Below are 24,114 nucleotides of genomic sequence, written 5' to 3' on the forward strand. Positions count from 1 at the left end.
CCAGTTAGCAAGTGTTAGGAGAATTCATTTGTAATTTGTGTTGTTTAATGTTTTAGGGACTACTGAGAAAACCAGCAAACCAGGCTGTCGTAATGTGAAACAGTGGCTGTAAAATCTAGCTAGCTAAAGCATTTACTGAAAATTGAATGTACAATTGTGTAAGCTTGCCTTGCAATGCAGCTGAAGTAACATAGCTAGCTAACTATTTACTTGCTTATTGTGTAGTGGAGGATAAAAATAACTGTATGCCTGTGGATGTGTGGCCAATCTGTGTACGGACCCTAAAACGTTAGGTTCTGAACTAATATTCATAACAATCGATGAACCTCAGCTATCATAGTTGTTGTATCAACTTCAAGCCTGAATGACATTAATGAAGCCTATGGATTGAGTAGAATATAATAACTTTATTGTGCCAAGGATGCAAGTCCTATATACACATGTACTGTAGTTCTTACCATGCATGAGATTCCCACATTGTAGCCTGTACATTGAATCTGTTCACTGATCATGTACTCTTCCTTGGTGGTTCAGGTATGAATCTCTGAGACATTCTTTTTCAGTCATATAAAACTCCATTATTTGAATGATGCTGTGTCTGCATGTATGTATTACAATTATACACTTCAACAGTGTTTACCACTCCTGCTCCTGGGACATCAATGATTACACATTGTAACTATGCAATAGACTAGAAACATGATTGATTTGTAATTCATATATACAGAAAAAAACTATGCATATCTAACTCACTTCAATTGCATTAATCTGAGGACACAGGATAGTATTTCAATGAGATAATTCATTTCAACCAGTGGAGAATGTGAAACGTTTTATTGAGAGAAGTTCATTATCCAGGTGTTATAAATACATAAATGCATTATAATTATGATAATTGTAATATTATAAATACAAGTTCAATCTGTACTTCAATGCACATATGGTGTGCATTATAAAACGAGGAAGAAAGACGAGGTGGGGAGAGAGGTGTAGAAGACAGAAAGGGAAAGAGGTAAGAACAGCGGCAGACAGCATATGATTCATGAATTACAGTGCTACCCTAATATTCTCTCAGTTCATCACAATTGCTGTGTCTCGTAACCAGCCTTGGGGCCCGAAGGTTATCTTAAGAGAGGGTGAGGTGGCGATGACGGGACTGGCTTCCTCTCTCACATCAAAACATACCTGCAGACGAGTGACAGATGGATAGAGAGAGAGAGCATGAGTAAGCCTTGTTTTTTTAATTGTAATTTATTCTTATTTCAATGTAAAACATCTCTTTAATAATACTTCCTGTTGACCTGACCAAGTGACATCTCACCTATGATCATGCTGTGCCCTCTGTGTCAGGCAGTTTAGATGCGGGAGGGGTTCACCAAAACAGCTGATATAACCTAGAAGATTTAGGGAGAAGGGGGAGAGGGATGAAGTGAAGAAGAGACTGTTATTGTGTGTGTGTGGTCTCACCTGGTGTCCACACTAAGTGGCTACATAGTACTTTAGGCTGAAAAACAGACACATGAGGACAAACAATAGAAGATAATGTCAATAGAAGATACTGTATGTGACGCAGACACCTATCGGAGTGTACCTGAAACATTTAAATATAGAGGGCTATGTGTCTCACCACTTGGTTATTGCAAGACTAACCCCCAGGGAAATCATGACTTGGCTGCAACAGATAGTCCAGTGAAAATGGCTGTGTTTATGTGGTGTAAATCTGAAAATTAGCAGCTGACATCTTAAGTTTTTTTTAAATGAATGCATGTGAGACAGGTTTCATGTACAACAAGACAGGCAGAGATGGAAAAAATAACACATAGCAGTTTAATTACCTCTGGTTATGGACACTTTTGCCAGCAATAAATCTTCCATGGCCTGTTCGTCGGACAGTGAACATCTGGCAATATCTACATTTTCGACCCCTTGGTCAGCTCGCTCTCTGAAAGTAAAGAAAACAGATTTTTTTTTATTGATATGAAAACAATAACTGAGATATGACTGTTCAATCTAAAGCAGCAGATGTCATTTTTAGGATACTTCAATACAGCCCAGTGCTGCTTACCTGAGATGACATCATCAATACAGCCCAGTGCTGCTTACCTGAGATGACATCATCAATACAGCCCAGTGCTGCTCACCTGAGATGACATCATCAATACAGCCCAGTGCTGCTTACCTGAGATGACATCATCAATACAGCCCAGTGCTGCTTACCTGAGATGACATCATCAATACAGCCCAGTGCTGCTTACCTGAGATGACATCATCAATACAGCCCAGTGCATCATCAATACAGCTTACCTGAGATGACATCATCAATACAGCCCAGTGCTGCTTACCTGAGATGACATCATCAATACAGCCCAGTGCTGCTTACCTGAGATGACATCATCAATACAGCCCAGTGCTGCTCACCTGAGATGACATCATCAATACAGCCCAGTGCTGCTTACCTGAGATGACATCATCAATACAGCCCAGTGCTGCTTACCTGAGATGACATCATCAATACAGCCCAGTGCTGCTTATCTGAGATGACATCATCAATACAGCCCAGTGCTGCTTACCTGAGATGCCATCATCAATACAGCCCAGTGCTGCTTACCTGAGATGACATCATCAATACAGCCCAGTGCTGCTTACCTGAGATGACATCATCAATAGACAGACATGCCTATATTTCCACCACAGGAAACAATGGGAAGACCGCAGAGTTCCAATATTATTTTTGTTGTTTACATTTGAACTATAAAACAATGTGAGCAGGTCTCATTGCCAACAATAGAGAAGCAGGCATTGTGACATTGAACAATAAGCTTGGAATAGAATGTTCGTAAGGCGAGTTGGTGCCACAGTGCTCAGTAGATCTAATAGGAGCTGGCAGTGTGAAAAATAAACTAAAATAAGGCCTGTTTTTTTCGCGATTACTTCCAAATGACAGCAAGCAGCTGGGAAATATGGTCATATTATGAAACTGGGCTCCACGGTGGATGCAATGAACTCGTTTTTTTATCAGAAAAGAACGTTGTTAAAAATTGCATGTGTCCAGCCTACTATCTACACAGATTTCAGAGCACACTCGTCTGAGTGTACCAGAGTGTAGAATAATTACTTTATGAGCACTCAACACCCGTTGAATATGGCCAGTGTCAGTAAATGGTCAGAGTGGTCTCATTTGTGTCTGGAAGTAGCTAGCCAACGTTAGCTTGGGTGCTTGACTTCTGTTGTAAGGCCAGAACACTCAGATCAACCCAACTCCTCGGCCCGAATGTCCAGTATGCGCTCTGAGAGGGCAACTGTCTGATTTTACAAACTGACAATATTTCTCTGAATGGGAAACATCATAATATTAATCAAATTAATTAAGCCAATCAATCCCATATACTATGTATTACAAAAATGGTTTTAAATTCTCTGGTAATGCCAATACTGAACACTATCAAATGCGTCTCAAAGATGCCCCCTGGTGGCAAACTAGCAATAACTTGCAGAAACAGAAGAAATGGCTGAGTATTAAATGACGTGCCACAGAATGCTGCAGCAGCAGGCAGGGTGTGCCGCAGTATGACGCAACTTTTAAAGGAGGAACCACTGTACATACTAATATGAACCCACTATGGAAAGGGGTGACTCATGAACTCGATGGCGTTCTCTGTTTGGCTCAGTGTCATGGGACTCATCTGAAGGTAACCCATAAAAAGAATGGAAGTATGGAGGTAGTTTTGTGCCAACAAAAATAAGGGGTTAAACATGTGTCCAAAAAAACACAAATATTTCCTTAGCTATTTTATATCTCCTCGATATATATCTGACACTTCAAAACTGTCAGGATTTGGCCAGGGTTGTTCCGGTTTTTGGTCACTAGATGCCCCCATTGTGCTTTTTGACCTTTTGTTTTCCCTTGATCCCCATTATTATTTGCACCTGTGCCTCGTTTCCCCTGATTGTATTTAAACCCTTAGTTTTCCTCAGTTATTTGCTCTGTGTTTGTATGTTAGCACCCAGCCCTAGTATTCTGTGAACTATTGTTGATCCCGGTGGACTCTCTTGTGGAATTCAGTTTTTTGTTCTTGTTTATTTATTTTTGAGTATCTTTTGAGGCTTTTTATGCTATACCTACCACCTTGTGGATTTACCTTTTTGTCTTGGAGGATTACCTTTGTTCTTGTGGAATTCCTTTTGAGGTTGTGGAGTTACATGTTTTCCTGAAGGACTTCACTTTTTTACTTCATTAAATACACTGTCTCAAGTACTGCTGTGTCTGCCTCATCTTCTGGGTTTTGCCGACTATTCGTGGCTCAGTTGGTTAAGTGACTGTTTCTCACTCCGGAGACCCGGGTTCGTAACCGGGTCCTGACAGAGGGACTCTAACCCAAAAGCTTATAAGAAATCCCGCTATGCCCTCCGATGAACCATCAAACAGGCAAAGCATCAATGCAGGACTAAAATTGAGTCATACTACACCGGCTGACGCTCGTCTTATGTGGCAGGGCTTGCAAATCATTACAGACTACAAAGGGAAGCACAACCGAGAGCAGTCCAGTGACACGAGTCTACCAGATGAGCTAAACTACTTCTGTGCTCGCTTTGAGGCAAATAACACTGAAACATGCATGAGAGCACCAGCTGTACCGGAAGACAATGTGATCACACTCTCCACAGCCGATGTGAGTAAGACCTTTAGACAGGTCAACATTTACAAGGCCGCAGGTCCAGACGGATTACCAGTATGTGTACAGCGAGCATGCGCTGACCAACTAGCAGGTGTCATCACTGACATTTTCAATTGTCCAAGTCTGTAATACCAACATGTTTTAAGCAGACCACCATAGTGCCTGTGCCCAAGGACACTAAGGTAACCTGCTAAATGACTACTGACCTGTAGCACTCACATCTGTAGCCATGAAGTGCTTTGAAAGGCCGGTCATGGCTCACATAAACACCATCATCCCAGAAACTAGAACCACTCCAATTTGCATACCGCCCCAACAGATCCACAGATGATGCAATCTCTATTGCACTCCACACTGCCCTTTCCCACCTGGATAAAAGGAACACCTATGTGAGAATGCTTTCATTGACTACAGCTCAGCGTTCAACAGCAAGGTCATCAATAAGCTCAGGACCCTGGGACTAAACACCTCCCTCTGCAACTGTATCCTGGACTTCCTGACGGTAAGGGTAGGTAACAACACATCCGCCACGCTGATCTTCAACACAGGGGTCCCTCAGGGGTGCGTGACCAGCCCCCTCCTGTACTCCCTGTTCACTCATGACTGTGGTTGTCCCATCTAGCTATTTTAAGAAGAATACACTAACTGTAAGTCGCTCTCGATACGAGTGTCTGCTAAATTACTCAAATGTAAATGTGTATCTGGTACTCTGATTTCTCAATAATAACAGAGTAAGATGTCCAAATCAGGCAACAGGTCCCTCTTGTTATTATCAATGAATTATCTGGGATTTGTTAGGAGAGAATAAGCTATTCATATTAGACAACACGTTTCTCTTGTGTCCCTGGTAGTTGCCTTTCTGGTATGACTCAACATTTCTGAGGAATACCAAAGCTGTTCATCTGTCAGATAGCTGGCACACAGATATCATGTTACATAGAACAGTTGTCCCTCAGAAAACATGACATGCATACAGATCTCAGGCAGAATTTAGTTTGAGATCTGTATTTCCGTAGATTTCTCTCTCAAACTGTCAAACAATCCCCAAGCTTGTATGTACCCTACAGGGCTTATTTTCCATAAGCGAACTATGTAAGGGTGCCAGTTGGGCTATAACGTAGGCTTACTTTTTACACATTTACATCTAGTGAATCGATCCACACAGTTAATGATTTCTAGATTTGTTACATACTTAGATACAGCAGCCTCTGGCAAAACTGTAAATTTAAGTAAGGAATTCAAACTGATCAATGATTGTTTTTTAAATTTAAATAATAATTTAGTACATTTGTAAAATGCTTTTCATTATAACATTGTAATCTCAAAGTGCATGAAATAAAAAATTTACTAAAACAATAGTACAAAACATATATACTGTAACCAAATCATGAAAGCAAACAATCAAAGTCTAGGAGGAAAGGAAGGTTTAATAGAGATGAGTCTTAAGGCCTGCTTTAAAGGCTCAAACAGTCTTAGCAGCCCTGAGATTGTCAGGAAGGGAATTCCAAAGGCGTGTTGCGTGGGAGCAAAAGAAACGTTCCACCACTGTGTTTATACAGGTCCTGCTGGCATGGAGCAGCTTTGTGTGGCTTAAATGTCGGGTATATGGAGGTTCATAGGGGAAGAGTAGCTCTTACAGGCGGGTCCGATTCCATTCAGGGATTTGTAGACAAGGAAGTGCATTTTAAAGTAAATTCTTTGAGGGACAGATAGTCAATGGAGATCAGAAAGTGAATAAAACGCCAATGACAATATTATAGAAATCAGCAAATGTTTCACAAGTCTGATTTTCACCATCCTCACCCCCATTTATTATTGTGACTATAAGTAACAAAACACACAAGTCAACATCACAAAAATTGAACAATCAGGACAGGTCACACTAATGTTTAGCTTATGTTTTAGGGTACAGACCTACAGGTAGTATGTTTTTACAAGCCTGTCTAATTTTAGCCATCCTAACTCCAAACACAATACGGTCAAAAGTGGCTAGCACATGAGATAGTACACTAATAAAATAGTGTGTACAGTTTTAACATTTTTCATAGGCCTATCAAATCTACTCTAGAGCAGATTTAAGAAACAACAGAAAGAGAAGTTGAGCATCGAGGCCAGATGAGGAATTCAGGTGCTGAAAGCTTTCTGTCTGGTCTCGATGAACACATAGTAATTAAAGGGATTGCGACAGTCAAAACAATACCACAGAGTCCATAGATGTTAACGGTTGTGTCTGAAGTTGAACAGGCAAGTTTTACGACCAGGTACTTGTCACAATACACTTTGTCTATGACGTTTCCACACAATCGCAAACAAATAGTTAAAGACAGTGTTTGGATGCTTTTAGCAAAAGAGTACAACAATCTTACACAATTTAAAATACACACCCTGTTGAGTGTCATTATGTTGTTATTCTGTAGTGGATAACATACAGCAAGGTACCTGTCATAGGACATGGCTGCTAATATGCTCAATTCATTAGTTCCTTATGTGTATATGCAAAATATCTGTAGGTAACATCACAGTGGAAACTGTATGGTCATCTGAAACCAAATTAGTCATGTGTAACGGTTCTCATGAGTTGGCGAACACAGTGGCGGCACTGGCGGCTCCTGGCAGACTGGCGGCACTGGCGGCTCCTAGCAGACTGGTGGCACTGGCCGCTCCTGGCAGACTGGCGGCACTGGCGGCTCCTTGCAGACTGGCGGCACTGGCGGCTCCTTGCAGACTGGCGGCACTGGCGGCGCTGGGCAGACTGGCGGCTCAGATGGTGCTGGGCAGACGGGTAGCTCAGATGGCGCTGGGCAGACAGGTAGCTCAGATGGCGCTGGGCAGACGGGAAGCTCCGGCAACGCTGGAGAGGAAGGCTCTGGCAGTGCTGGACTGAGTAGCTCTGGCGCCTCTGGAATGAGGGGCTCTAGCGCCTCTGGACTGAGGGGCGGGATCTCTGGCAGCGCTGGAGAGGAGGAAGGCTCTGGCAGCACTGGACAGGCAGGAGCACCTGTAGGGATGAGACGGAGAGACAGCCTGGTGCGGGTGGCTGCCACCGGAGGGCTGGTGCGTGGAGGTGGTACCGGATAGACCGGACCGTGCAGGCGCACTGGAGCTTTTGAGCACCGAGCCTGCCCAACCTTACCCGGTTGAATGCTCCCGGTCGCCCTGCCAGTGCGGCGAGGTGAAATAGCCCGCATAACACGGTGCCTGCCCGGTCTCTCTCACCCCCCGGTAAGCACAGGAAGTTGGTGCAGGTCTCCTACCTGGCTTAGCCACACTTCCTGTGTGCCCCCCCCTAATACATTTTTGGGGCTGACTCTCGAGCTTCCATCTACGCCACCGTGCTGCCTCCTCATCCCAGCGCCTCTCCGCCTTCACCGCCTCCAGCTCTTCTTTGGGGCGGCGATATTCTCCTGGCTGTGCCCAGGGTCCCTTTGCGTCCAATTCGTCCTCCCATGTCCATTCCTCCTCGCGCTGCTCCTGCTGCCTCTTCTCCTGCTGTACCTTGGGGCGGTGACACTCCCCTGGCTTTGCCCAGGGTCCTCTCCCGTTCAGGATTTCTTCCCAAGTCCAGAAGTCTTTATCGCGCTGCTCCTGCTGCTTCCCGTTACCACGCCGCTTGGTCCTGTTGTGGTGGGTGATTCTGTAACGGTTCGGAGTTCAACGGAGTTGAAGGAGAGGCGGACCAAAATGCAGCGTGGTTTCTATTCATGGTTCTTTAATAAAGCAAATCTATACATGAATAGACTAACAAAAACAATAAACGTGAGGAAAACCTAAACAGCCCTATCTGGTGCAAACACAGAGACAGGAACAATCACCCACAAAACCCAACACCAAACAGGCTACCTAAATATGGTTCCCTATCAGAGACAATGACTAACACCTGCCTCTGATTGAGAACCATATCAGGCCAGACATAGAAATAGACAAACAAGACATCCAACATAGAATGCCCACTCAGATCACACCCTGACCAAACAAAACATAGAAACATACAAAGCAAACTATGGTCAGGGTGTGACATCATGAGAGCAGGAAACAAACCAGTGCTACCATATAAGTAATTTACAAACAGACTGCACAGATACAGATATATGGATTCATGTAGGAAGGCATCTCTCAATGCAAATAACCACAATAATCACTGTGTTCGCAAAAACTATGGATACCCATAATACAGTTATTATAATGAAACACAAGTAGGCCTACTTTAAGTGTCCACTGTCTTCAAATCCAGCTAACATAAATGAAGTGAATTGCGTTGAGTTCTCCATTTTCCTAATAGTACCTATAGATGTATTTGTAGATATATTTGGTTCACAGACAAGGATAACACTGTCTATCAGGTGAAACATGTTCTCAACTGACTTATCTGGTTAAAAAAGGGGAAATAAATAAATACAAAAACAATCAATCTCTTACTGACTTCATTCTTAGAATTGCCATCGATTATCAAAACTGTTTGCATTATTGCCACAGTATGACTTTTCAATGTTATTACCCCCATAGGCATCACCATGGAAAAACATTGTTACCTGTGACTGTAATGAACATTGAGTAGAACATATAGCAAACATTATTGGTCCTTACTGTAGTTCAATAATATTCACATTTTTACTAGCAAATACAATTGACACACTGTCTCTCCTTACCAGTTTTGTCATGTTTGCCATTTATTATCATGTCTTGTCCCTGTGCTCCCCATTCTATTCGTTTCCCTCTGCTGGTCTTATTAGGTTCTTTCCCTCTTTCTATCCCTCTCTCTCCCCCTCCCTCTCTCACTCTCTCGCTCTCTCTTCTCTCTATCGTTCCGTTCCTGCTCCCAGCTGTTCCTATTTCCCTATCATCATTTAGTCTTCCCACACCTGTTCCCGATCCTTTCCCCTGATTGGAGTCCCTATTTATTCCTTTGTGTTCCGTTCCTGTCCCGTCGGTTCCTTGTTTAGTATTCACCATGCTGTGATTGCGTATCGCCCTGTCCTGTCGTGTTTTTGCTGTGATTGTGTATCGCCCTGTCCTGTCGTGTTTTTTGCCTTCATCAGATGCTGCGTGTGAGCAGGTGTCTCTGTCAACTACGGCCTGCGCCTACCCGAAGCGACCTGCAGTCTGTGGCCGCTTCTCCTGTTATTCCCCTCTACAGACTAGAGGATTTCTGTTATTCCCTGTTTGGACTTGAATAAACTCTGTTTCTGTTAAGTTGCTTTTGGGTCCTCTTTCACCCGCATGACAAGTTTTTGCTCTGTTACAGTTACATACACTCCAATCGTAGTGTGAGAATGAAACAGGATGCTTGTCATGCAGAGCTGTAGTGTGGTAACCCTCATCATCATACAACTCCCTGCCAGAGACCCCCCGGCGTGGCGGGTTGTTACCCCCCCCCCCATGTAATAATAATAATACATGCATACATACAGTGCTTTTTCAACATGCTGTTGTGTTACAGCCTGAATTAAACATGTATTAAATAAAGATTATACACAATGTCAAAGTGGGATTATGCTTTTAGCAATGTTTACAAATGAATGAAAAGTGAAGAGCTGAAATGTCTTGAGTCAATAAGTATTCAACCACTTTGTTGAATGTGGTAAGCCTAAAGTTAAGGAGCAAACGTGCTGAACAAGTCACATAATAAGTTGCATGGACTCACTCTGTGTACAATAATTGTGTTTTTGAATGACCACTTAATCTCTGTACCCCACAAAACACAATTATCTGTAAATTCCATTAGTCGAGCAAACACAGATTCAACCACAAAGACCAGGGAGGTTTTCCAATGCCTCGCACAAAGAAGTAGATTGTACTTTAGGTGTGTATAAAAAAGGAGACAGAATATCCCTTGGAGCATGGTGAAGTTTTTAATTACACTTTCGACTGCGTTCCATGCGTTTGTTGATTTTGATACCATTCCACCCATTCCCCTCCAGCCATTACCACAAGCCCATCCTCCGCAAGCCAAATTTCTTCAGCCTTTAACCCAAGTAACAAATCGAACTCTTCAGGGTATCATAGTCGTAGTTGTGATGGTTGATGAATTGTACTGTATTCACAATGGAGGAATAAGGGAGGAACATAGTTTTAGCTTTTTGTATGAAACCATACCTCACAATAAAGTCATGCTAAGACCATCAACTGTATGTTTTAATTTTATATTTATAATGAACCATGTAACATATGATTTATCATCAGCAAATTAAAATGTCCTCATGTGAAGCTACTGGGTAACCTAGGTAGTATTTTGCTCCAGACCTGCTGTACCTGCCGCCTTGGGGCGGTAATAATTCGCTTTGATCGAATCCCCAAGCTGACAAGGTAAAAATCTGTCCCTGCACAAGGCAGTTAACCCATTGTTCCTAGGCCGTCATTGTACATATGAATTTGTTCTTAACTGACTTGCCTAGTTTAAATAAAGGTTAAATAACACACCTGATGTCACGACTTCCGCCGAAGTTGGTCCCACTCCTTGTTCGGGCGGCGTTCGGTGGTCGACGTCACCGACTTTCTAGTCACCACCGATCCATGTTTCATTTTCGTTTTGTTTTGTCTTCATTATACTCACCTGGTTTCCATTCCATAATCAGTGTTTCTTATTTAACCCTTTGGCTTCCCCTGTTATTTTGTGCGTGATTGTTTTTGTCAAGGTGTTCTGTGTATGTGATCTGGATTTTTATGTTTGTCCTTGTTGGATTATTGTTGAATTTGAGTAAATATCGTGGCTTTCCTCATACCTGTGTCCTGCGCCTGACTCCGCCTTATTCCATTCACCTAGTACATTGACACCTGATTTGGTTAATCAAAGTCAAGCCGGGCAGCAAATGAGCAGTATCACGTGTGTTAGAGCAGGGCTGGAACAAAAGTGCATATAGTAGGCTACCAAATTGCTCACCAGGAGGACGATTGGCTACTCCTGTTACAACAGTTGGAAAATAAGCAAGATGAGCCAGGGTGACACAAAAGAGAGAAAACCTCACTGAACTTTTTAGTTGCCATACCCGAGCTGGTTAGATTAGTTTTCATGTTATCTAGACCGGTGAGTGACTATAACCGGGTTACTGTTTTGCATTTACAAACACTTCCCACTTGCAGACACACACAAGAAACACCCACATCAAAGCCCTCCAAGACATAAATCTCATTGGCTGTTAACTAATATGCTATTTGACATTTACAATAAACTTATTTTCTCAAAGCTGCACTGTCCCCACAAGACAAACTTTCAAACTTGGTAACCATGCATGGCAGGTGAGCATTTTACATAGAATTGACCAAGAGTCAATTATTCAACCTCAAAATTGCTTTACAAATCACATAATAAGTTGCACGAACTCACTTTGTGTGCATTAATAGTGTTTAAACATGATTTTTGAATGACTCATCTCGGTACCCCACACATACAATTATCTGTAAGGTCCCTCAGTTGTGCATAGATTAAACCACATAGACCAGGGAGGTTTTCCAATGCCTCGTAAAGAATGGCATCTATTGGCAGATAGGGAAGAAGAAAAAAAAGCGGACATTGAATATCCCTTTGAAGCATGGTGAAGTTATTAATTACACTTTGTCACTGCAAAGATACAGGCGTCCTTCCTTTCCACAGAGGAAGGAAACGAGGCCAATGATGACTTTAAAATAGTTGCAGAGTTGAATAGCTATAATAGGACAAAACTGAGGATTGACTGAGGATTGATCAACTACATTGTAGTTACTACACACTGCTGACCTAAAAGAAGGAAACCTTGATTCACCGGTGCGGCAATCTAAGTAACATTTAAAAAAAGAAATCCCCATCCAAATCCGTCAAAACCAGAGATATGCATTTGATGCATCTCAATCCACCGCATCCACTTCCACAACTGCGGTGGCAAAGACAGAGCGCTGTTTGTCAGACCATGAGACATCCTGAAACTTGGTGAAAACTTATTTAGAGTCTTCATGATTTGGCCTTGAAATGATTATGACCACTCTATGGAAAGATGAGACTCTATGACCCCCACAAGTCGGTACAATCGATGTGCCACATTCTGTTTTAGCGTCTGAACCGTGCGGGCTAAAAACTAATGTGACCCCACTGTGGACAGGATAGATTTTACTCTACGACACCCACAAGTGACACGGGACTCGTGTGAATGTCACTAGTACTGGGTTAACAAAAAATTAATGGAAGATGTTTTGTGCCTACCCAAACAAAGGGGATAAATATGTTATAAAAAAAAAATTCCTGAGCTTTCTTATATCTCATAGATACAGGACAGAAACTTAAATCTTATTCCTTATGATTTATTTTTAGACTCTTTTCTCCATTTATGAATGTGTTCTATGGGATTTTGGTACTAAGGCCAAATTCAATATTTTATCAAATCATTCTTTTATATATTTTTTTGATACCTAAAGGGGTAATAACATTCAAAATCAAATAGCTAAATGATCCATAGTATGACCATCTTAAAACAATTCCATATGTCAGCTTATGAATTCAAGACATTTGGAACCACCAAGACTACTCATAGAGCTTGGCCAAACTGAGCAATCGGGAGATGGGAGAAACTTCCAAAAGGACAACCATCTCTGCAGCAATCCACCAATAAGGCCTTTATGGTAGAGCGGCCAGTCGGAAGCCACTCCTCAGTAAAAGGCACATGACAGCCTGCTTCGAGTTTGCCAAAACGCACTTAAAGGACACTCAGACCAAGAGAAATAAGATTCTCTGGTCTGATGATACCAGGATTTAACCTGATTGCTAAGCGTCACATCTGGAGGAAACCTGGCACCATCCAGATATTTTTCAGTGGCAGGGACTGGGAGAAGTTAGGATCGAGGGAAAGATGAACTAGCGAAGTACAGAGAGATCCTTGATGAAAACCTGCTCCAGAGCGCTCTGGACCTCAGACTCGGGCAAAGGTTCACCTTCCAACAGGACAATGACCCTAAGCACACAGCCAAGACAACACAGGAGTGGCTTTGGGACAAGTCTCTGAATGTCCTTGAGTGGCACAGCCAGAGCCCCGACTTTAACCCGATTGAACATCTCTGGAGAGACCTGAAAATAACATACTCAAGAAGATTCGAGGCTGTAATCGCTGCCAAAGGTGCTTCAAAGTACTGAGTAAAGGGTTTGAATACCTATGTAAATGTGATATTTCGTTTTTAAAAATATATTTGCAAAAAAAGAAGCTGTTTTTGCTTTGTCATTATGGGGTATTGTGTGTAGATTGATGAGGGAAAAAACTATTTAATCTTAGAATAAGGCTGTATTGTAACAACGGGGGGTGAATATGGTGTGTCCTGAATAAGCAAGATGAAAAATTCAACACACTGACTATTATGGTGAAATCTGCAAACACTTGAGTCGAGAGAGGATGAGGCCAGTCCGGTGTTCACAAATTAAACTTGTGAGCTTGTGAGTGTGACTTTAATGCTTTGATCAACACCATCAGCACCATTTCGCAAAATAGTACGCAGCATCATTTGGATATCTATGCAACACAAGTTCAACATTCACCTTTTGCTACCATTTCTGTCAAGCCATCTAAGCATACAGTTTGACGCATACGTTTGATAAATCCAATTTATGCACCACACCGAATGCACTGCAACTGCCCCTGCAACGCAATGCTGCAAGGCAAACGCAGCATTTAATTGGAAATTAATGTAATTCTTGCGTACCAAAATGCAATGACGCTATTGGTGTGATCGAGGCCTGTAACGATTGTCTTCGGGTGAAAGAGAGGAGGACCAAGATGCAGCGTGATGATAATCCATATTTAATGGGATACTTAAACACCGAACAAAAACAACAAAAAGACAAAAGGAACGAAGACAAACCAGTCCCGTAACGTAAACACTGGAACAGGAACAATCACCCACAAAATACCCAAAGAATATGACTGCATAAATATGGTTCCCAATCAGAGACAACGATAGACAGCTGCCTCTAATTGAGAACCAATCTAGTCAACCATAGACTTACAAAAACACATAGAAATAGAAAACACCCCATAAACATACAAAACCCCTAGACAAGTAAAAAAACACATACATCACCCATGTCACACCCTGACCTAACCAAAATAAAAAATAAAACAAAGAATATTAAGGTCAGGGTGTGACAAAGCTTAAGCGAGCACAACCGAATATAATAATAATAATTTGAGAGCAGAGAATTTTGTGAGCGGGAAGAAATACTTACTACATGTCAGGACTCAGAAATGATGCACTCTCACAAATACGCTGCTTCCCCACACTGATGTCTTTTCTCCCACCAATTTTCCAGCGTACTATAATTTTATCACAGGGGGAAATTCTAGCCAATGAACATAACCTGTAGCAGTTTACTGAAACGCAATTGGTCAGGTTATTTGGACCAATCACGGCTTGACTGCTCTCTAACTGGATTTTTGACCAGAGAGAAGAAAGGGGAAAGTGAAAGGCGAACAATGGCTGACAATAATAAAGAGGTAAGTTCAATAGTTTTTCAGTAGAGCAACTAGCTGACCAACTAGCTAGCTAATCAACTATGATTTCAATAGTATCTTCTGTTATTAAAGCAGGTTTTTGATGAGGAAAGCTAGGTTAATGTCAGCTAGCTAGGATGCAAACTAGCTAACGTTAGCTAGCTAGCTTCCTAACATTTAACCATAAGGGTTTAACCAAAGCCAGGGTGGTTTCGTTTTCAATACTGTCTTTGGTTAAACTAAGAGCCAAGGAGGGGGTTAGTAGAGGAGAAGGACTTGGAAGACCAGTATGACTGTGTGGCAGAAGAGGGGGGAGAGGCAGGATGAGAACAGACAGGGAAGTCCATCACTGGGGAAGAGGTCAGTGATTAAGAAGAGGGGACCAAGAGAGGTCAGGCTCTGAACCAAATAATTACCAATGTTGTAAACCACTAACCGCATACTTTGAGATTGATTGAAATAACGATTTTGGTAACTTTTACTGTGTCAGTTTTTGTATAGTTAAAATAAATGAGAACTACCTTAAACCATTTCTCTCTCTCCATCCATTTTTCCATGAAAGTCCACTGTCACGAATACGTGGTGGTGAAGTTGTTCTCTGATCAGCAGTCAGAGACAGGAGATACAGGAGACCATTCTGTTCCAAGTAAATTACCTTGGCTCTCCTCTTTGTGAAGAACTTCCTGCAGGTAAGAAAAAGAGGGAAACGCGGCGGTGTTCTGGTCAGACTCCGGAAAAGGGCACATCGCGCACCACTTCCCAGTATTCTTCTTGCCAATGTCCAGTCTCTCGACAACAAGGTTGATGAAATCCGAGCAAGGGTGGCATTCCAGAGGGACATCAGAGACTGCAACGTTCTCTGCTTTACGGAGACATGGCTTACTGGGAAAACGCTATCCAGGGCGGTGCAGCCAACGGGTTTCTCCACGCATCGCGCGGACAGAAACAAACATCTCTCTGGTAAGAAGAGTGGAGGGGGCGTATGCCTCATGACTAACGGGACATGGTGTGATGAAGAAAACATACAGGAACTCAAATCCTTCTGTTCACCTGATTTAGAATTCCTCACAATCAAATGTAGACCGCATTATCTTCCAAGAGAATTCTCTTCGATTATAATCACAGCCGTATATATCCCCCCCCAAGCAGACACATCGATGGCTCTGAACGAACTTTATTTAACTCTTTGCAAACTGGAAAACATTTATCCGGAGGCTGCATTCATTGTAGCTGGGGATTTTAACAAAGCCAATCTGAAAACAAGACTCCCTAAATTTTATCAGCATATCGATTGCGCAACCAGGGGTGGTAAAACCTTGGATCATTGTTACTCTAACTTCCGCGACGCATATAAGGCCCTGCCCCGCCCCCTTTCGGAAAAGCTGACCACGACTCCATTTTGCTGATCCCTGCCTACAGACAGAAATTAAAACAAGAGGCTCCCACGCTGAGGTCTGTCCAACGCTGGTCAGAACAAGCTGACTCTACACTCCAAGACTGCTTCCATCACGTGGACTGGGACATGTTTCGTATTGCGTCAGATGGGAATATTGACGAATACGCTGATTCGGTGTGCGAGTTCATTAGAACGTGCGTCGAAGATGTCATTCCCATAGCAACGATAAAAACATTCCCTAACCAGAAACCGTGGATTGATGGCAGCATTCGCGTGAAACTGAAAGCGCGAACCACTGCTTTTAATCAGGGCAAGGTGTCTGGCAACATGACTGAATACAAACAGTGCAGCTATTCCCTCCGTAAGGCTATCAAACAAGCTAAGCGTCAGTACAGAGACAAAGTGGAATCTCAATTCAATGGCTCAGACACAAGAGGCATGTGGCAGGGTCTACAGTCAATCACGGACTACAAGATGAAATCCAGCCCAGTCACGGACCAGGATGTCTTGCTCCCAGGCAGACTAAATCAAATCAAATGTATTGTCCTTTGAGGACAATACAGTGCCACTGACACGGCCTGCAACGGAAACATGCAGTCTCTCCTTCACTGCAGCCGAGGTGAGTAAGACATTTAAACGTGTTAACCCTCGCAAGGCTGCAGGCCCAGACGGCATCCCCAGCCGCGCCCTCCGAGCATGCGCAGACCAGCTGGCCGGTGTGTTTACGGACATATTCAATCAATCCCTATACCAGTCTGCTGTTCCCACATGCTTCAAGAGGGCCACCATTGTTCCTGTTCCCAAGAAAGCTAAGGTAACTGAGCTAAACGACTACCGCCCCGTAGCACTCACTTCCGTCATCATGAAGTGCTTTGAGAGACTAGTCAAGGACCATATCACCTCCACCCTACCTGACACCCTAGACCCACTCCAATTTGCTTACCGCCCAAATAGGTCCACAGACGATGCAATCTCAACCACACTGCACACTGCCCTAACCCACCTGGACAAGAGGAATACCTATGTGAGAATGCTGTTCATCGACTACAGCTCGGCATTCAACACCATAGTACCCTCCAAGCTCGTCATCAAGCTCGAGACCCTGGGTCTCGACCCCGCCCTGTGCAACTGGGTACTGGACTTCCTGACGGGCCGCCCCCAGGTGGTGAGGGTAGGCAACAACATCTCCTCCCCGCTGATCCTCAACACAGGGGCCCCACAAGGGTGCGTTCTGAGCCCTCTCCTGTACTCCCTGTTCACCCACGACTGCGTGGCCACGCACGCCTCCAACTCAATCATCAAGTTTGCGGACGACACAACAGTGGTAGGCTTGATTACCAACAACGACGAGACGGCCTACAGGGAGGAGGTGAGGGCCCTTGGAGTGTGGTGTCAGGAAAATAACCTCACACTCAACGTCAACAAAACTAAGGAGATGATTGTGGACTTCAGGAAACAGCAGAGGGAACACCCCCTATCCACATCGATGGAACAGTAGTGGAGAGGGTAGCTAGTTTTAAGTTCCTCGGCATACACATCACAGACAAACTGAATTGGTCCACTCACACTGACAGCGTCGTGAAGAAGGCGCAGCAGCGCCTATTCAACCTCAGGAGGCTGAAAAATTAGGCTTGTCACCAAAAGCACTCACAAACTTCTACAGATGCACAATCGAGAGCATCCTGGCGGGCTGTATCACCGCCTGGTACGGCAACTGCTCCGCCCTCAACCGTAAGGCTCTCCAGAGGGTAGTGAGGACTGCACAACGCATCACCGGGGGCAAACTACCTGCCCTCCAGGACACCTACACCACCCGTTGTTACAGGAAGGCCATAAAGATCATCAAGGACATCAACCACCCGAACCACTGCCTGTTCACCCCGCTATCATCCAGAAGGCGAGGTCAGTACAGGTGCATCAAAGCTGGGACCGAGAGACTGAAAAACAGCTTCTATCTCAAGGCCATCAGACTGTTAAATAGCCACCACTAACATTGAGTGGCTGCTGCCAACACACTGTCATTGACACTGACCCAACTCCAGCCATTTTAATAATGGGAATTGATGGAAATGATGTAAATATATCACTAGCCACTTTAAACAATGCTACCTTATATAATGTTACTTACCCTACATTATTCATCTCATATGCATATGTATATACTGTACTCTACAACATCGACTGCATCCTTATGTAACACATGTATCACTAGCCACTTTAACTATGCCACTTTGTTTACTTTGTCTACACACTCATCTCATATGTATATACTGTACTCGATACCATCTACTGTATGCTGCTCTGTACCATCACTCATTCATATATCCTTATGTACATGTTCCTTATCCCCTTACACTGTGTATAAGACAGTAGTTTTGGAATTGTTAGTTAGATTACTTGTTGGTTATCACTGCATTGTCGGAACTAGAAGCACAAGCATTTCGCTACACTCGCATTAACATCTGCTAACCCATGTGTATGTGACAAATAAAATTTGATTTGATTTGATTTGATTTGATTTGAGTTGACATCACCTCGTAACTTAATCCTTAGTGGTACTGAGAGTTCCTCTAATTTCTTTGACGCTATATAAAGGCATTGTGCAAAGGACATTTGTCACTTAGAGAAGATGATGACCCGCTGCTTTCTATTGGTTGGAAAGATAGATCTATACTGAATGAATTTGATAGTCATTGCTAAACAATATGAGTAGTGAAGCTAAAGGATGAAATTCAAACCTATTGTAGGATAAGCTCTCCACAAGGTGGGTTGGGCATGAAATGACAGCATGTTGTTCAATACTGAGCCATGCTGACTGACAAGTGGCGACGATTGGTACAGGGCAATTCCCCCTGATAACATAGTGATGCTGAGACTCAGATGTTTCACTTTAAAATATACTGAACAAATATATATATATATATATGTAACATGTAAAGTGTTGGTCCCATGTTTCATGAGCTGAAGTAAAATATCCCAGAAATATTCCATACATTATCCATATGTATTTATGTCAAATTTTGTGGCCAAATATGTTACATCCCTGTTAGTGAGCATTTCTCACTTGCCAATATAATCCATCCACCTGACAGGTGTGGCATATCAAGAAACTGTTCATTATGCAGGTGTACTTTGTGCTGGGAACAATAAAAGACCACTCTAAAATGTGCAGTGTTGTCACACAACACAATGCCACAGATGTTTCAAGTATTGAAGGAATGTGCAATTGGCATGCTGACAGCAGGAATGTCTACCAGAGCTGTTGCCAGATAATTGAATGTTAATTTCTCTACCATAAGCCGCCTCTAACACTGTTTTAGAGAATTTAGCAGTGCGTCCAACTGACCTCACAACTCCAAGACCACGTGTAACCATGCTAGCCTATGACCTCCACATACGGCTACTTCACCTACGGGATCGTCTGAGACCAGCCACACGGAAAGCTGATGAAACCATTTTTGCACAAACTGTCAGAAAACATCTCAGGAGAGCTCATCTGCGTGCTCGTAGTGCTCACCAGGATCTTACCTGGCTGCAGTTCAGCGTCATAACTGACTTGGGCAAATGCTCACCTTCGATGGCCACTGGCATGCTGGAGAAGTCTGCTATTCACGTACGAATCCTGGTTTCAACTGCACCGGTCAGATTGCAGACAGCGTGTTTGGCGTCATGTGGGTGAGTGGTTTGCGGATGTCAAAGTTGTGAACAGAGTTCCCCATGGTGAAAGTGAAGTTATGGTATGGGACAGGCATAAGCTACGGACCACGAACATAATTTTATTTTATCAATGCCAATTTCAATGCACAGAGATACCATGATGAGATCTCATTGTCATGCCATTTATACGCCGCCACACCTCATGTTTCAGCATGATATTGCACAGCTCCATGTCGCAAGCATCTGCAGATACAGAAGTCGGAAGTTTACATACACTTAGGCTGGAGTCATTAAAACTTGTTTTTCAACCACTCCACAAATTTCTTGTTAGACAATTTCTGGAAAAGTTACTTGTGTCATGCATAAAGTAGATGTCGTAACCAACAGGCCAAAACTATAGTTTCTTAAATTCCCCAGCTACAATGAATGCAGCCTCAAGATATGTGGCTTCCAGTTTACATAGAGCCAAATAAAGTATGTTCAGGGCCATCGATGTGTCTGCTTGGGGGGAAATATATGCGGCTGTGATTATAATCAAAGATAATTCTCTTGGTAGATAATGCGGTCGACATTTGATTGCGAGGAATTCTAAGTCAGGTGAACAGAAGGACTTGAGTTCCTGTATGTTGTTATGATCACACCACGTCTCGTTAATCATAAGTCATACCCCCTGCCCCCCTTCTTACCAGAAAGATGCTTGTTTCTTTTGGCGCGATGCGTGAAGAAACCAGCTGGCTGTACTGACTCCGATAGCGTGTCTCAAGTGAGCCATGTTTCCGTGAAGCAAAGAACGTTACAGTCTCTTATGTCTCTCTGGAATGCTACCCTTGCTCGGATTTCATCAACCTTGTTGTCAAGAGACTGGACATTGGCGAGTAGTATGCTCGGGAGCGGTGCGCGATGTGCCCATCTCCGGAGCCTAACCAGAAAACCGCTTTGTCTGCCCCTTTTATGGCGTCGTTGTTTTGGTTCGCCGGCTGATCCGCTTCGGGAAACTCGTATTCCTGGTCATAATGATGGTGAGTTGACGTTGCTCTTATATCCAGTAGTTCCTCCCGACTGTATGTAATAAAACCTAAGATTACCTGGGGTACCAATGTAAGAAATAACACGTAAAAAAAAACTACTGCATAGTTTCCTAGAAACGCGAAGCGAGGCGGCCATCTCTGTCGGTGCACAGTGTGACGGTGAATGCATCATCAGTGGACCTAACCAGACTGGGGGGGGGTGTTAGGGTTAGGGTTTTGAAGTTGCTGTATAAATTAATCTATACAGTGACAAAGGCAATGAAAACCAAGTCATCTGCAATGTACGTACAGTAGATGTTTATACAGCCTATATACAGTTCCAGATTTGTTCAGTGCTTTTTATCGTCAATGTTCACCATAGTATTATTCCCCTGGATACATAGGCATACTTATAAACACTGTATGACTCAACTGTGTATCTTGTGTATATGACATCTACACCACATGCTTCGCAGTAGATTAACATGTTTAGGAGATACATTGTCCAGTCTTTATTATTGTCTAGTCATATGGTCAAATGCTGCAAAGAAGAACCTAGTTAAGCTGCAGCTTGCCCAGAACAGAGTGACACGTTTTGGTCTTAATTGTAAGTCAGAAGGCTAATATTATGTCAGTCTCTCTTAGCTAAGAGTTGAGGAAATACTGACTTCATCGCTTCTTGTTTTTGTTTTGGAAATCCCAAATACATTGCATAGTCAACTTAACCACAGCACTAACATACCTACACACTTACCCCACCAGACATGCCACCACCATGCCATCTTTTCTCAGTCCCCAGGATCAGAACAATTTCAAGGAAATGTATAATATTGTAGAGAGCCATGATTGCATGGAACTCCCATCTCATATAGCGCAAATGAACAGCAAACCTGGTTTAAAACTTCTTATGGCTGGGGGGCAGTATTGAGTTGCTTGGATGAATAAGGTGCCCAGAGGTGCCCAGAGTAAACTGCCTGCTCCTCAGTCCCAGTTGCTAATATATGCATTATTAGTATATTTGGATAGAAAACTCTCTGAAATTTCTAAAACTATTTGAATGATGTCTGTGAGTGTAACAGAACTCATATAGCAGGCCAAAACCTGAGAAAAAATCCAACCAGAATGTGGGAAATCTGAGGTTGGTCGATGTTCAACTCAGCCCCTATCGAAGATACAGTGGGATATTGGTCATGTTGCACTTCCTAAGGCTTCCATTAGATGTCAACCGTCTTTAGAAACTTGTTTGGGGCTTCTACTATGAAGGGGGGCTGAATAAGAGGGGAATGAGTCAGAGGTCTGCCAGCAGTCACGCGCTGGTCACGCGCATTTCACATGAGAGGTATCTCCCGTTCCTTTGCTTTTCTGAATACAAACAAATTCTCTGGTTGGAATATTATTGAAGATTTATATTAAAAACATCCTAAAGTTTGATTCCATACATCGTTTGACACGTTTCTACGGGCTGTAACGGAACTTTTTGACATTTCGTCTGCAACTAGTGAACGCGCTTCGTGAGTTTTGATTTGTTTACTATAAACGCTAACAAAAGTAGCTATTTGGACAGAAATGATGGACATTATCGAACAAAACAAACATTTATTGTGGAACTAGGATTCCTGGGAGTGCATTCTGATGAAGATCACAAAGGTAAGTGAATATTTACAATGTTATTTCTGATTTCTGTTGACATCAACATGGTGGATATATGTGTTTGTTTGTCTGAGCGCCGTACTTAGATTATTGCTTTTTCTGTAAAGCTTTTTTGAAATCTGACACAGCGGTTGCATTAAAGTGACTATGCATAGATGATAACAACAGAGAGTAGAGTCGTGGAAATATTGAATAAAATATGACTCAGATACCGGAGCTTGTGAATTCAAATAGACTTTATTACAAAAAGTAACAAAACCGAGCAATTCCATGGAACAACTAAATTCTCTTGCCACAGACCTCAGGCCTTATAGGTTTACACCTTCAGATAACACACATGTTCACTCCCCTCTATGTAGATGATTAACACCCCGGTGGCCTCGCCACCATTATCTTTCTGCCTCAATTCTTGCTTGTTTACAGATTCTATTGGTGGCGTATCCATAGCAATGATACAACAAATAAGACACATACATAATGCAGGTGTCTGTCCAATGATACTCATAGGACTACACAATGGCTCTCCCCAAGCCTGTAATGGCGCAGACATTACAATACAATGCAATGACTTCCCTCAGGCCTACAACAGCACAGGCATACATTCATAATGCAATTGCATGTCTCAATGCTAGTCACAGGACCAGGTAATGACTTCCCTCATGCCTACAACAGCACAGGCATAGATTTTCTGCATATGTTCTGTTTTTACATGTCTAGTGATTAACTCCATGTTGCCCCAGCTCTGTTCATTCACCTGAGCTCCGCCTTTATTCTGCTTGCACATGTCTATCCATCAATAGATCTGCTTACTACTTCTAGGAGAACAGTCTAGATACTGGAAAATCACCCATAGTCATGAATGTTCTCCTACAGTAGCAGCGGTGTAAAAGAGTGTGTGGGAGTAGAAGCTGTTTAGAAGCCTCTTGGACCTAGACTTGGCAATCCGGTACCGTATTACATGCAGTAGCAGAGAGAACAGACTCTGACTAGAGTGGCTGGAGTCTGATAATTTTTAGGGCCTTTGCAGTATATTATAACAATTAGTGAATGGGTTGGCTACAGTCTGAGATCTGGGAATAATTATCCTTTCAATTATTGAACCATTGATTATATTGCACCAATTTGTAAGTCGCTCTGGATAAGAGCGTCTGCTAAATGACTTAAATGTAAATGTTAAATGTATATTCTTGGTAATATAATATATAAATGTACACCAAGGTAGTTCTTTGTCATACTTAATCTAAGCAGGATCAGATCATGACAGGGGTCTCAGTAGGGTCAGGCAG

General features: G+C 42.8%; 1 pseudogene; it reads right to left on the minus strand.

The window, feature by feature from the left end:
• Positions 1 to 1,499: 1,499 nt before the first annotated feature.
• Positions 1,500 to 20,105, minus strand: LOC123992297 (annotated as a pseudogene).
• Between the last annotated feature and the right edge of the window lie 4,009 nt (positions 20,106 to 24,114).

This window comes from Oncorhynchus gorbuscha, linkage group LG13, assembly GCF_021184085.1.
Source record: "Oncorhynchus gorbuscha isolate QuinsamMale2020 ecotype Even-year linkage group LG13, OgorEven_v1.0, whole genome shotgun sequence".
Classification (NCBI taxonomy): domain Eukaryota; kingdom Metazoa; phylum Chordata; class Actinopteri; order Salmoniformes; family Salmonidae; genus Oncorhynchus; species Oncorhynchus gorbuscha.